Genomic DNA, 9,587 nt, shown 5'->3' with positions numbered 1-9,587 from the left:
TAATTTCCTTTGTATCTTTGGCTCTTTTTCATTTCCTCCCTCATATTTTGTTCTCTGTGCTTTCTTCATTATCGTCTCCTGATTAGTCTAGATTTTTATTGTTTTCAAATAGAACACAATTTGATTTACATTATTAATATCTTTTTTAAAAATATGGTGTGGTTTTTAATTAATTCTATTATTTCACTTTCTTTACACTTTATGATTTATTTTTCAAAAATTTTAAATTTAATCTTTAAATTATTTACTCTTTTTCCTCAGGCTCTCTCTTCCTCTCTTCCTCCCTTCCTCCTCTCTCTCCCATTCCCTTCATTTTCTTCTGGTCTGCTTGTTCTGAAATTTTTGCTGCCTTTATGGTATGATAGTTTCATGTCAAAATGAAAAAAATCACACAATTCTGAAATAGCACGCTTAAAGTGACATCTTTCACATGCTAAACTGCCATAATTCACATACTCATATTTCATGCACCTTAAATAAGTGTATATACTGTATACATAAGTATAAAATGAGTTCTTCTTACCAAGGATCAAGAAAGCTACACACAGCATATTCAATAAATGGTTGAAAATGGTTAATGTTTAATTAATTTAAATGAAGCCTGCGTATTCAAAACATTAAGCTCTAATTCTAGCTCTTTTTTTTTTCTTATTTTATGAACAAAACAATCTCATACCTTGGTGAAAAAATTACCATTTTAACACAGAAGATATCCATCCTAAATAATAAAATACTGGAAAGAGAAAAAGAGAAGTAACTATGCTTTCTATCATTTTGCATTTTCCTGTCATCAGACTAACATGTTGCAGTTTTCTCTCTCTTCTGGTTAGAGAATTGTTCACAGTGAAAACGGGCAATGCGCATGGGTATTTATTTCTTAAAGATACGCAAAACTAAAATGATCATTCCTTTTGGAATGATGAGAACAATAGTAAAACTAAAAATAAGTGAAGTCTCATGACACAGCTTTGAAGAAGGTTTTCTTATTCTGAAGTTAAACAGAGAAGAGGAAGTAGTAGGTTGTTGGTCTTCAATTAACTCTCTATTCATTCATGTGGGGATGGCAAGAAAATATTTCCTAGGTTTTGCCTAACATTGCAGAACATGTCAACAATAGAAATAATTGTATGCACAGATAGAAGAAAAAATATAATCTCTTTAGATTCAGTTTTTGGTTACTAGAAAGGCCATTTGTACATTTCTTATTTATTCAATTTTCTGGGTCATTTTTCAGGCTTGATGCAATTCCCTATGTTAAATTTTCTACCTAGCTTGTGAGGGTGTTAAAACTCTCTCTGTTCATATATTTAATCACTCACATTTTAGACGTACTTGGGCATACATTTCTACCCAACAAGTCTCAGATAAAATTTCAACTTTATTTCCAAGGGTTCTCTCCCTCGATTTCTCCCCAAAGGAAAAGACAGAATAAAGGATGGGCATGTTCCTCAATTATGTGTATATCTATTTTAACAAGTCAGTGAGATACTATAAATCATCTGTCAACTGTTACTTGCAGTCCCTACCCACACTTAGTTACCCCATCTTGTAAAATTTCCTCAGTTTGTGAATATTCTAATAGTTTGACATGTCATTATAAGGGTGATAAGTTAATATTCAAATGGGGATGCTTTTGTGAATAAAAAGAACTTTTATTGATATTTATGTTGGGACTATAACAAAACGTAGCTCCATACATTTTGTTACTTCGTATCAGTCAAAGAAATATTATGGTTTGAATGCTTTTGTCTCCTCCAAAATTCATACGTTTGAAATGTAATCACCAATTCAACAGTGTTCACAGGTGGGACCTGATGGGAGGTGTTTAGATCACAAAACCTCTACCCTCATCAATGGATTAACACCATTATAAAAAGAGCTTTTGAAAGGTTTGCTCTCTTGCTCTTCTGCCTTCCACCATGTTAAGATGCAGCAAAAAGGTCCTCATCAAATGCTGACACTTTGATCTTGGACTTTCCAGTCGCCAGAACAGTGGTAAATACATTTCTGTTCTTCGTCAATTACCTCGTCTAGTTATTTTGTTATAGCAGCACAAATGGATTAAGACAGGGACATACACTGGTATCAGTGGTTTGCCAAGTTTTGTATGCATCAGAATCATTTGCAAACTTTGGTAAAAGATTGCTAGACTACACCAGCAAAGCTTCTGGTTCTGTATGTGTGGTGGGTTAAATGGAATTTAACCCTCCAAAAATTCATATTCACCCCAAACCTCAGCATGTTAGAATCTTTGCAAGTGTAATTAAATTAAGACCTTCAAGATGATGTCATCTTGAATGAGGGTGGGCCCCAAATCCGATGACTGGTGTCCTCATTAGAGAAAGAAGGGGAATACTTGAGATATGAAAACAGAGGAGAAACACACAGAAGAAAGCCATGGAAAGATGAAGCATTGATTGTAGTGATGTGTTTGCAAGCCAAGGAGTGCAGAAAAAAAAAAATGCCAATAACCACCAGAAGCTAGGAGAAGGGCATCGGAAATCTTCTCCTTCAGAAGCTTCAGAACAAAGACTCCTGCTGATGCCTTAATTTTGGACTTCTAGCTTCCTCTGTGTTTGTGGTAATTAGTTATGGCAGATCAAGGAAACTAACACATTGGGTCTGCAATGAGGTCAAAGAATTTGCATTTCTTTTTTGTAGTCTTTTTTTTATTTTTTATTTTTTTGAGATAGGGTCTCACTTTGTCACCTAGACTGGAGTGCAGTGGTGCCATCTCAGCTCACTGCAGCCTCAACCTCCCGGGTTCAAATTATCTTCCTGCCTCAGCCCCCCAAGTAGTTGGGACTACAGGCATGTGCCACCACGCCCAGCCGATTTTGTATTTTTTTTACAGAGATGGGCTTTCACCATGTTGCCCAGGCTTGTGTCATCCCTCCCCTGGTCCCAGGCAGCTCAGCACAGAGAAAGAGACTTTTCTTTGGAAAAAAATAAAGGAGGAGACCAGAAATCTCTGCCTGGTAATTCAGAGATTTCTGCCAGATCTCATCCACCAAGAGGTACCACCAAGGCAATACATCTACAGGTCTGTGAGAGTCACAGTGTTACTGGGATTGGGATGACACAAATGCAGATACGGCTTCAGTGACCAAACTTTTAGATAACACCAAAGAGTCTTTGAATAACTGGAAAGCTTTTCTAGGAAAGATGAGTGGAAACAATCCTACATTGCAAAGACTACAATAAATATCTATATCTTCAATGCCCAGACACTGATGAACATCCACAAGCATCAAGACCATCCAGGAAACCACAAAATCACAAATTGAACTAAATAAGGCAGAAAGGACCAATCCTAAAGAGACAGAAACATGTGACCTTTCAGAAAGAGAATTCAAAATAGGTGTTTTGAGGAAACTCAAATTCAAGATAATACAGAGAAGGAATTCATAATTCTATCAGTTAAATTTAACAAAGAAATTGAAATAATTAGAAAAAATCAAGCAGAAATTCTGAAGTTTAAAAATGCAACTGACATACTGAAGAATGCATCAGAGTCTCATAATAAGATAGCTGACCAAGCAGAATAAAGAATCAGGAAGCTTAAAGACAGGCTATTTGAAAATACACAGTCAGAGGAAATAGAATAAAAAAGTATAAAAAAGAATGAAGCACACCTACAAAATAGAAGATTGTCCCATATGGGTAAATCTAAGGGTCACTGGCCTTAAAGAGATAGGCGTAGAAAGTTTATTTAAGAAGGTAATGTCAGAAAACTTCCCAAATCTAGAGAAATATATCAATATTTAAGAAAACGAAGGTTATAGAACTCCAAGCAGATTTAACCCAAAGAAGGCTTCCTCAAAGAATTTAATAATCAAACTCCCAGAGGTCAAAGATAAAGAAAGAATCCTAAAAGCAGCAAGAAAGAAGAAAGAAAGAACATAGTATGGAAGCCCAATAAGTGTGACAGCAGATTTTTCAGCAGGAACTTTATAGGTAGAACGGCCACGATGTATTTAAAGAGCTGAAGTGAAAAATGTTTTCCCCTAGAATAGCATATCCAGTGAAAATACTGCTCAAACATGAATGAGAAATAAAGACTTTCCCAGAAAAATAAAGCCTGGAGGATTTCATCAACATCAGACCTGTCCTAACAAAAATGCTAAAGGGAATTCTTAAATCTAAAAAAAAAGAATGTTATTGAACAGTAAGAAACATCTGAAGGTATAAAACTCACTGGTAATAGTAAGAACACAGAAAAACAAAGCATATCATAACTCTGTAACTGTGGTGTGTAAACTACTATCTCAGATAGAAAGATGAAAAGATGAAGTGATCAAGAATAATTACTGCCACTTTCCAAGACATAGACAGTATAATGAGATAGAAACAACGAAAGTTAAGAAGTAGGGGGACAAAGTTAAAATAGAGAGTTATTAGTTTTGTCTTTGATGGTTTATTTGAACATGTAATCATTGTTAAGTTGTCATCAGTTTGAAATACGGTGTTACATCAGTGATAGACTGGATAAAGAAAATGGGGTATATATACACCACGGAATACTATGTAGCAATAAAAAGGAATGAGATCATGTACTTTGCAGGGACATGGATGAAGCTGGAAGCCATCATCCTCAGGAAACTAACACAGAACAGAAAACCAAACACTGCATGTTCTCACTCCTAAGTGAGAGTTGAACAAGGAGAATACATGGACACATGGATGGAAACAACACGCACCAGGGCCTGTTGGGCATGGGAGGTGAGGGGAGGGAACTTAGAGGATGGGTCAAGAGGTGCAGCAAACCACCATGGCACACCTGGGTAACAAACCTTCACCTTTTGCACACGTATCCTGAAACTTAAAGTAGAATAAAAAAATTAAGATAAATAAATAAAATACTGGGTTATAAGATATTATTTATAAGCCTCATGGTAACCTCAAATCTAAAAACATATAACAGATATATTTTTTAAGCAGAAAATTAAAACATACTACCAGAGAAAATCATCTTCAGTAAGAGGAAGACAGGAGGGAAGATAAGAAGAAAGAGAAAAAACAAAAGAACCAGAAAAGGCCGGCGCGGTGGCTCAAGCCTGTAATCCCAACATTTTGGGAGGCCGAAACGGGCGGATCACGAGGTCAGGAGATCGAGACCATCCTGGCTAACACGGTGAAACCCCGTCTCTACTAAAAAATACAAAAAAACTAGCCGGGCGAGGTGGCGGGCACCTGTAGTCCAAGCTACTCAGGAGGCTGAGGCAGGAGAATGGTGTGAACCCAGGGGGTGGAGCTTGCAGTGAGCTGAGATCCAGCCACTACACTCCAGCCTGGGCAGCAGAGCAAGACTCTGTCTCAAAAAAAAAAAACCAGAAAAAAACAAAATGGAAGGAATAAGTCCTTACTTAATAATACTGGATGTAAATGAATTACACGCTCCAATCAAAAGACATGAAGTGACTGAATAGATTAAAAAAAAAAATAGACCCAAAGATCTGTTGTCCACAAGAAACACTTCACCTATAAAGACACACACAGAATGAAAAAAAACAAGATGGAAAAAGTATTTACATTCAAATGAATACCAAAAAGAGCAGTAGTAGTGTATTAGGGCATTCTGAAATTACTGTAAAGAAAAAGCTGAGAATGAGTAATTTATAAGAAAAGAGATTTAATTGGCTTACAGTTCTACAGACTATGGCAGGAAGCATGGCAGCCTCTACTTCTGTGGAGGCTTCAGGGAGCTTCTACTCATGATGGAAGGCAAAGCAGGAGCAGGAACTTCAAATAGAGAAAGCAGAAGCAAAAGGGAGCAAGTAGTAGGGATATGCCACACAAACACTTTTAAATGACCAGATCTTGTGAGAACTCACTCACTATTGTAGAAACAGCACCAAGTCATAAGGGATCTGCCTCCATGATCCAAACGCCTCTCAACAGACTCTACTTCCAGCACTGGGATTACAATTCAACATGAGATTTGGACAGGGAAAAATATCCAAATTCTCTTATTCCACCACTGGTCCTTCTCAAATCTCATGCCATTCTCACATTGCAAAATACAATCATGCTTTCCCAACAGTCCCATAAAATCTTAACTCATTTCAGCACTAACTCAAAAGTCCAATGTCTCATCTAAGACAAGGCAAGCTCCTCAAGGATCTAGAACTAGAAATACCATTTGACCCAGCCATCCCATTATTAGGTGTATACCCAAAGGATTATAAATCATGCTACTATAAGACACATGCACACGTATGTTTATTGCAGCACTATTCACAATAGCAAAGACTTGGAACCAACCCAAATGTCCATCAATGACAGACCCGATTAAGAAAATGTGGCACATATACACTATGGAATACTATGCAGCCATAAAAAAGGATGAGTTCATGTCCTTTGTAGGGACATGGAGGAAGCTGGAAACCATCATTCTGAGCAAACTATCACAAGCACAGAAAACCAAACACCACATGTTCTCACTCATAGGTGGGAACTGAACAATAAGAACACTTGGACACAGGGTGGAGAACATCATACACAGGGGCCTGTCATGGGGTGGCGGGAGGGAGGTGGGATAACATTAGGAGAAATACCTAATGTAAATGATGAGTTAATGGGTGCAGCACACCAACATGGCACATGTATACGTATGTAACAAACCTGCACGTTGCGCACATGTACTCTAGAACTTAAATTTAAAAAAAAAGAAAGAAAGAAAAGAAAAAAAAAAAAAGATAAGGCAAGCTCACAGGCTTCCACCTATGGGCCTCTAAAATCAAAAGCAATTTATTTGCTTCCAAGGTAGAATGACAGCATAAGCATTGGGTAAACATACCTGTTCCAAGAGAGAGAAATCAGCCAAAAGAAAGGGGTCAAAAGCCCTGTGCAAATTTGAAACTGAGCAGGGCAGTCATTAAACTTGAAAACTCCAGAAGAGTCTCATTTGACTCCATGTCCCACATCCAGGGTATGCTGGTTCAAGGACTGGGCAGCTCCACCTCTGTGACTTTGCAAAGTTCAGCCCCTGTGGCTGCTCTCTCAGGCTGTTGACTGCCTATAGCTTTCCAGGTGTAGGGTTCAAGCCGCAAATGAATCTGCCATTCTGTGGTCTGAAGGAGAGGCGCTCTTCTCACAGCTCCACTAGGCAGTGCCCACTGAGGACCCTGCATAGGGGCTCCAACTCCACATTTCCCTTTGGCAATACCCTAGTAGAGGTTCTCTGTGAGGGCTCGGACCCAGCAGCAAGCTTCTGCCTGGGCACCCAGGCTTTCTCACACATCCTCTGAAATCAAGGCAGATGCTCCTCAGACTTCTTCATTCTTGCATTCTGTGTGCCTACAGGCTTACGGTCACATAGAAGCTGCCAAAAGCTTTTGGCCTGCATTCTCCAAAGTGTCAGCTTGAGCTGTACTAAGGCTCTTTGAGCTGAGACTAGAGTTGAAGCTGTCAGAAAGCGGGGAGCATTGTCCCAAAGCTTCCCAGGACAGCAGGGCCCTGGGGCTGGCCCAGGGAGCCATCCTTCCTTCCTAGACCTCCAGGCCTGTGGTAGAAGGAGCTTTTGTGAAGGTTTCTAAAATGTCTTCAAAGCCCTTTTCCCATTGCCTTGGATATTAGCACGTGACTCTCTTTTAGATATGCAAACATCTCTAGCAAGTGGTTGTTACACAGGCCACTTGAATTCCACTTCTGAGGAAGCCTTTTCTTTCTCAGCCACATGGCAAAGCTGCAAATTGTACAAACTTTTACACTCTACTTCCCTTTTAAATATGTATTCCAAATTTAAGTCATTTCTTTGCTCCCACATCTAAGCATAGATTGTTAGAAGCAGCCAGATTCCTTCTTGAATGGTCTGTTGCTTAGAAATTTCTTACACCGGATACTCTAAATCATCACTCTTAAGTTCAAATGTCCGCAGATCCCTAGGGCATGAACGCCATGCAGCCAAGATCTTTTCTAAGGCATAACATATGTGACCTTTGCTCCAGTTCCCAATAAGCTCCTGATTTCCATATAAGATCTTGGCAGCCTGGTCTTCACTATGCATATCACTATCAGGCATTTTGGTTACAACCATCTAACCAGTCTCTAGCTAGATCCAAACTTTTCCTCATCTTCCTATCTTCTTCTGAGCCCTCCAAACTCTTCCAACCTCTGTCTGTTACTCAGAACCAAAGCTGCCTCCATATTTTCAGGTGTCTTTGTAGCAATACCTGACTCCTTGGTACCAATTTTCTGTTTTAGGCCATCCTTGACTTGCTATAAAGAAATACATGAGACTGGTTAATTTATAAGAAAAGTGGCTTAATTAGTTCATGGCTCTGCGTGCTGTACAGGAAGCATAGCAGCATCTGCTTCTGGGGAGGCTTCAGGGAGCTTTTACTCATGACAGAAAATGAAGTAGGAGCAGGCATTTCACATGGTGAAAGTGGGAGCAAGAGAGAGTGGAAGCAAAATATCACACACTTTTAAATGACCAGATCCTGCAAGAACTCACTCACTATCATGAAGACAGCATCAAGTCATGAGGGATCTTCCACCATGACCCAAACACCTCCTACCAGGCCCCAACACCAGCACTGGGGAATAGAGTTCAACATGAGATTTGGGAAGGGACAAATATCTAAACCATATCAAGTAGATATGCTTATAGCAGACAAAATGGATTTCAAGACAAAAACCATAAAATGACAAAGAAGGTCATTATATAATAATAAAGGGTTCAATTTACCAAGTAGATATAACAATTGAAAATATATATGTACCCAACATTGGATCACTCAGATACATAAAGCAAATATTATTAGAGATAAAGAGAGAGATAGACCCCAGTACAATAATAAAGAACTTCAATACCCCAATTTTAGCATTCGACAGATCATCCAGACAGAAAATCAACAAAGAAACATTGATATTTATCTGAGTATAGACCAAGTGGATCTAATTGATATATACAGAATACTTCATCCAATGGCTGTAGAATACACGTTCTTCTCTTTAGAACATGAATCATTCTCAAGGATAGACCATACATTCAGCCATAAAACATATCTTTAAAAATTCAAAAAAATAAAATAACATCAAGTATCTTTTCTTACCACAATGGAATAAGACTAGAAATAAATAACAAGAATTTGACAACTATGCAATGACATGGAAATTAAATAATATGCTTCTGAATGACCAGTGGATCAATGCAGAAATAAGAGGGAAATTTAAAAAATTTATTGAAACAAATCATGGAAACACAACATAACAAAATGTATGGGATACTGCAAAAGCAGTACTTAGAGAAAAGTTCATAGCTATAAGCACCTACATAAAAAAGTATAAAAGTTTCAAATAAACAAACTAACAATACATTATAAAGATCCTAATTCAATAATACATTAAAACAATAATTCATCATGACCAAGTGAGATTTATTCCTGGCGTGAAAGGATAATGCAACATATACAAGTCAATCAATGTGATATATCAACAGAATGAAGGACAACAACTGTATGATTATTTCAATTGATGCTGAGAAGTTGATAAAATTCAACATCCCTTTATGATTAAAATATTCAATAAACTGAGTACAAAAAGAACATACCTCAAGATAATAAACACCATATACAACAGAC

Source organism: Rhinopithecus roxellana, chromosome 1 (genome assembly GCF_007565055.1).
Source record: "Rhinopithecus roxellana isolate Shanxi Qingling chromosome 1, ASM756505v1, whole genome shotgun sequence".
NCBI lineage: Eukaryota > Metazoa > Chordata > Mammalia > Primates > Cercopithecidae > Rhinopithecus > Rhinopithecus roxellana.
This window is presented reverse-complemented; position numbering follows the sequence as displayed.